Source organism: Fundulus heteroclitus, chromosome 20 (assembly GCF_011125445.2).
Source record: "Fundulus heteroclitus isolate FHET01 chromosome 20, MU-UCD_Fhet_4.1, whole genome shotgun sequence".
Taxonomy (NCBI): domain Eukaryota; kingdom Metazoa; phylum Chordata; class Actinopteri; order Cyprinodontiformes; family Fundulidae; genus Fundulus; species Fundulus heteroclitus.
In genome coordinates, this window is record NC_046380.1 from 13,462,471 (window position 1) to 13,468,474 (window position 6,004).

Sequence of the window (6,004 nt, forward strand, 5' to 3'; positions counted from 1 at the left end):
ACTGATAAAATCTAAACTTAAAATCACTATTTTCATTCCATGATTGCATTTAATGTACAAACAGCTTCAGCCTGAAGATAGTTTAATCTACAGGCGTAGGCAACTTAAATTGTTGGTCTTAAATCCAAAGAATGTGGAAAACAAAGCCTGTAAAACAAATTTGTCTTCCGAGCCATTGTGACATGTTCACCAGTGTTCCCCACTCTTTGGCTGATCAGGCTAAAAGGATCTTTTCTTTCCCTGGAAACTGCTAGCTCCTGAGGTAGCTGACATCAGAGACTCACATGGAAACATGAAATATAACCAGAGAACAATGCTAAAGAATTTCTCCTTCATATAGATTTACTTAGGATATAAGAAGCTCATCAGTCCTACATTTGTTTTTGACAGTTGTTTTGACCCCATGCTCAATGGCTTTTTAAATATATGTCTTTCTCTGCCCCACAGAACCCCATTATTGGAGAATTTCATATCATTATATCTTTTATAAAGAAAAGTATATAAATATCTAAATATAAAAATAGATATTACTGTGTGGGCAAGGAACAAATCAAACCATGAACCAATTACTTGCCACAGCAGAGTAAAGTAAGAGGACACAAGAATAAGAAAAGCTTTAAAACATTGGTTACCACACAGTTTGTTTGTTGTTCTCTGTGAAATGACTCATTCTTTTTGCCTGCTAAGTCACGAAAATGTAGGGACATAGAAGATACACAAGAAAATAGAGGAAAACGAATGAAATGAAAAAGTGAGGTGAAAGAGAGAGAAATGTTTTATACAGTGTTGCTGCTATGCATATTTTTAGCCTTCAGTTTATCAGAAACCTTGAATACAAGGACACACTCTGAAGTCTCTTCAATGACTCTGCCTCTAACAAGATACTAGGACAAAACATGATTCAAAATTAAACCAGGTGGATATATTTTGTATGTATACTCTCTCCAGAGAACCAAGGGTAGCTCACCGCTACATATGAGACAGGGTCTTTATCGGCAAAAAAAGAAAAGAAAAAGAAAAACACAAACTGGCACATTGTCACCGTCACAACTGTCATTGTTTGCTGACTGCTCTTATGGTTGCAAGAGACTTTTGTCACCATAGCAGTGAACTCAAACTGGCAAAACAAGCAAACAATTGAGGCTGACAAAAGAGGGTTCATAAAGAATTAAAAGTAACTCCACAATTACCAAAGGACATTCACTGTCCTCTTTTAAAATTATACCCAGAGAAAGGATGAGTCACAATTTATTTTCCATCCCCTTATGAACAACATCACTTTATGATCTTTCCACCAACAGACAGCAGGGATGGCTTGAACATCTTTCTAAATGTGAGAGAGGTGGTGCTTGACAAATAAATTACTAGATAATTCCAAACTACTAGTAAAACTTTACTTACATAGTATTTCATGGTACAGTGGAGTGGCCAGGTGTGATGATGGTAGGTAATCCAGGTAGGTGTTGTGGTTTGGGTTTTTGATTGCTTGAAGTCCGGGTGAGGCTTGATGTAATGGTCGGGTAAGTTGTTTTGGAAATGCAGGACAACGTAAGTAATGAGGAATCATCCAACAAAGTACATGAAAGAAGAGCTTGATTACCAGTACGTAGATCCATCAGTCTTCTTCTTCTTTTACCGCCACCTACTATACAAGAGTGTGTAGCTTTATAGGTTCCTCCTACTGTATTCCATTTTTTAATTTTGTTATGTAAAAATAAAAAACAATGCTTTATTAATTACCCTAATGTCCTCCCTATCTTTATCTGTCCCCCAATATTCCTTTAATACTCCATTATCTCCCGGTAAACCTAACTACTTCCCTCATCCTCTCTCTTTCAGTTGCATATCTGTAGCAATTCATCAAAACATGATCCACATTTTCTTTTCCTCCACAACCCTCACATATATCATTATTCCTCTTCATTAGTATAAACAAAAGCTCATTCAAGTAGGTGTGACCGATTCTTAGTCTAGTCAAAAAGACCTCTTCCCTTCTGCTTCTTTCTCCATATTTTTTTAAATATTACAGATTCTTGAACTCTATATCATTTTCTTCCTTTCTCATCTTCATAGATCCATCCATCGCCGAACCACCATGCTTTTTCAGGCTGAGAGCGGCATCAGATCGTTGAACTTTGTTACTATTCTGGCTCTGTCTGCACTCTACTGCTGGCTCTGCTGTAATTAAGGTGATTCCATGCAGCTGTGATCCTTGCTGCTGAGGTGCAGTTAGCCTTACTGCCTGCACCTGGTTATGCTCCTATATATACTTCACAGACACCTATTGCCAGATAATTTGATAGCCTTGTGTGAGTAGCTATCCAGTGTTCTTTTCTACCTTGCCTGGTTTTGATCAAGCCTTATTTTCTGGATTCTCTTATCTGTTCCCTGTAGGGTTTTTCCAATGGCTTATGATTTCTGGACATCATCCTTATGCTCTATTTTTTTGGATCAAGTCCCTTTCTTATCCCTTCGGATCTGTCTGCCCTCATCTATTTTATTATGTATGACCACCACCTGGATCACAAATTTCCCTCCAGCTTTAACCCTTTTTCCCTTGTCTGAACTTTTAAAGCTGAATTTAAAGCAGTCAGTACAGTCATTGACACTATCTGCGGTGAGGTCTTCACCAATTGTCACTCTTCAGATCCAAACAAAGCTAATCAGATCTATTGCTTCCTCTTGGATTCTGAGAAGATTAGTGGCTTTAATCTTGACTTCTCTATATACCATACTTCTTAGACTATAAGGTGCACTTAAAATCCTTTTTTTTTCTCAAAAATTGATGGTATGCCTTATAATCTAGTGCAACTTATATGTGATTACTGTTGTGCTTACTGACTGATTTTTGTGGTACAATGTGCTCAAAAATCTGCTAAAATCTCTAAGTACGACTTTGGTTAGCAACGTAACCGCTCCACTCAATGGATGTTCGGAGCATTACGGTACACCGCGTCACTACCTGAATGGACCCCTGAGCAGTCTACAAGACTGCCTGACTGTAATGTCAAAACTAGAAGTGCATTCATGCAAGGCAGCCCGTGCCCGGAGTACGTGCTAGTAACAATAAACCAAGTAAAATTAATTCAATATAAAAGTGAAGTTTATTTTGGCTTTATGTTAGAAACAGGGCAGTTTAGTCCAACAACTCTGTCCTCCCAACAGTGACGGGTAGCTCACCCTTTCAGGACAGAGCTGTGTACGAGGAGGGGCAGAGTGATATTACACACTTCCACATTTCCACAGCCACTCCTTCCTTTGCAGTTGTTCCTGTAAGTGTTTCTGCCAGTTTCCTGTTTCCCATCAGTAAGTTTGTTTAAATAAACCGTTTAAATCACTCCTTGTTTTTAGCTGAATTTCCAGGTCCTTGGCATTAGGCCATAAGGAAGCACAACTTGTCAGTCTTGCCCTCAGTAGGAAAAGGTAGTGGGTGAGAGGAGAAAACATAAAAATGCCACCCTGGGACCACGACACCAAGCACTAACTGACAGCAGCTGCTGTATTTTAGTAAGCTTGTGGATGTATGTGCATTTAAAATTGCACATAGAAAAGATACTTCTAATACATGTGATTTGAGAAAAGTGGGATGGCTCTTAATTCTTTTGGTCTCATCTGACAGCAGTTTACTTTTGTGTTTGCTGATAATGACCTGTAAATGTGTCCAAAAGCACACTAATGTTCTTAACTACTAAACACTCACCAAAAATTATGTCAAAAGGTTCCCATATGGTATAAATATAGTTAAAAGGTCATACACAAATCTTTCACTTTTGCAGCTTTGGCTCTTGACACTTTTCTAACTTCCTGCAGCAACTACCAGTTCTCCATTGCCAAATGTACTTATGTCTCAAGTTACTTTTGAGTTATATTCCTCAACCCCACAGTGACAGCAGGCTGGCCCTTCTCACAGCAATGTCACCTTTACTTTTGTTCATGTTGGGAACTAGTTGGCATCCAATACTTCAATAAATAAATGAAACTTTGTTTGCACATCCCATTGCTCTGTTATTACACAAACATTGTTTTGCATAATTTTGGCCAGTATGTCTGAACAAAAGGTTCTAGGAAAACAAAGGAGAATTGTTCTGAAGGACAGCGTTCCTCCTGTGATGGAACATTTTAGGTCACCAGTAGAAGAGATGGTCATGTGAATCGTGTACTATTCAAACCAGTTGAGGATGTGTACTGCAGGACATTTTGTTCTAAAACAAGAAAACACTTCACCACAGCCAATAAAAAAGTTGCACATTTTGACAGTTTAATTGGTCAGAACTATTCATTTTAACCTTTTTATACAGTTATTTTCTATTTAAAAGAGGATACAAAGGTTTTGTTAAACCGATGTCAAGGACCATTTAAGTTTAAGTCATAATTATTTATGGAACAAACAATTTTGTCTGTTGTTACAGTGTTTCCTCAAAGTAGCTCTGAAGCGTCACTTGATTTGATGGCTGAGAAAAACAATGCAATTTAGATGTTAGAAAACATGTTTGCACTTTTTGCGTTCAAACTGAAAAAGTTATCTGTTTAGCAATCTTAACAGGGATGCTGTTTTTTTTTTTTTTTTTTTAATAATACAACCACCGGAGAGAAACGTCTTTAAAATCCCTTTAGGGTCTTTTCAGCTTCTTAACGTTCCCTTATCCTCAACACAGTCTATACTGCCATCTTGTGGTAGGTAAATATATTGCAACTTTTCATTGAGTTTTGCCCTTTTATACAGAAACTGCAACAACTAATCCTCAAGCCACAAACGCAGCTAATTTCATTAAAATCTGGACTAATATTTATGAAGATATATATGTTTGCTAATGTTTACCCTCCTTAAGATAACACCACTTTACCAAGAGCATCCTCTCTTCTTCCTAATGGAATTCAAAAGTGTCTCTTGCATATTTAAGTAACAGCCACTAAATTATTCATGGCAATAAAAGGACAAAAGACAGAAACATTTGGAGATTGATTTAAGCTCTCAGCGGAACATCCTACAACTATTGTTTCACACTTTTTGCGGAAGATTTTAACAGTTGTTAAGGGAATCTTTTGGGGAACATAACTTTGTTCATGGTAGTTATACATGAACACATCTTTTCCACACTTGATTTTTGTTGTCAGTAGATTTTAAAACCATTGAGAATTTTGTAATGAAAATAGAAAAGATGATGATTGTGTTGCATTTAATTCTGTTTAACTACTTTTTTGCATTTTCACACATATATAGTCTGTTGTAGGACAAACATGTTTATCATGATACTCCCCCTGAAGGTCTAAAGATTATTTATTTCAATGATATTGAATTCCTCGTGTTTGATTTTATTTAGAAGTATTGATTCTGTTCTAAATGATCCCCAAAATGCTTAAATTTAACCTTCATCCAAGGAGTGAGACATTTCTTTAATTCTTTGTGTTAAGAGGAATGATGTCAGGGCTATTACATCACCCACTGCCTTTGACCATTTCGTCTTTGCCCCTTGCTCTGATGCTTTCTACCAGTTTGAGCCTATGATTTTGTCTTTTCTCTATGGGGTTGTGGATCATCTGAAGCCCTAAGGCTCCCCTGCTAATGTTCCACCTCGATTGTTTAAAGAGTTTATTTCTGTTCTCCGTCCATCTGTTCTGGCTGTTATTAACAGCAGTCTGGCCTCAGGTGGGGTTCCTAAAATGTATAAACAGCCAACAAGGGAACCACTGATAAAAAAATATATAACATTCATCCCATTTTGGCATTTCAAAGCTTCCCTTTTTGTCTAAGATTTTGGATAAAAATTGTTTACAACCAACTGGAAGCCTTTCTGGATATTTTTTCCAGTGTTTTTGGTGTTGTACTCGATATTTACCCTCCATTTCCTGCCTCCCAGCTCCAATTTAAAAAATCATAAGATAGTTCTTTATTGCTATGTAGATGATACTGAAGTTTGTGAGCCCCTAAAACAGGACGATGACAGTGTGCAAGGGTTTAAAAGCATGAATTGCTTTAAACTTTTGAAATTTTAATGAAAATGAA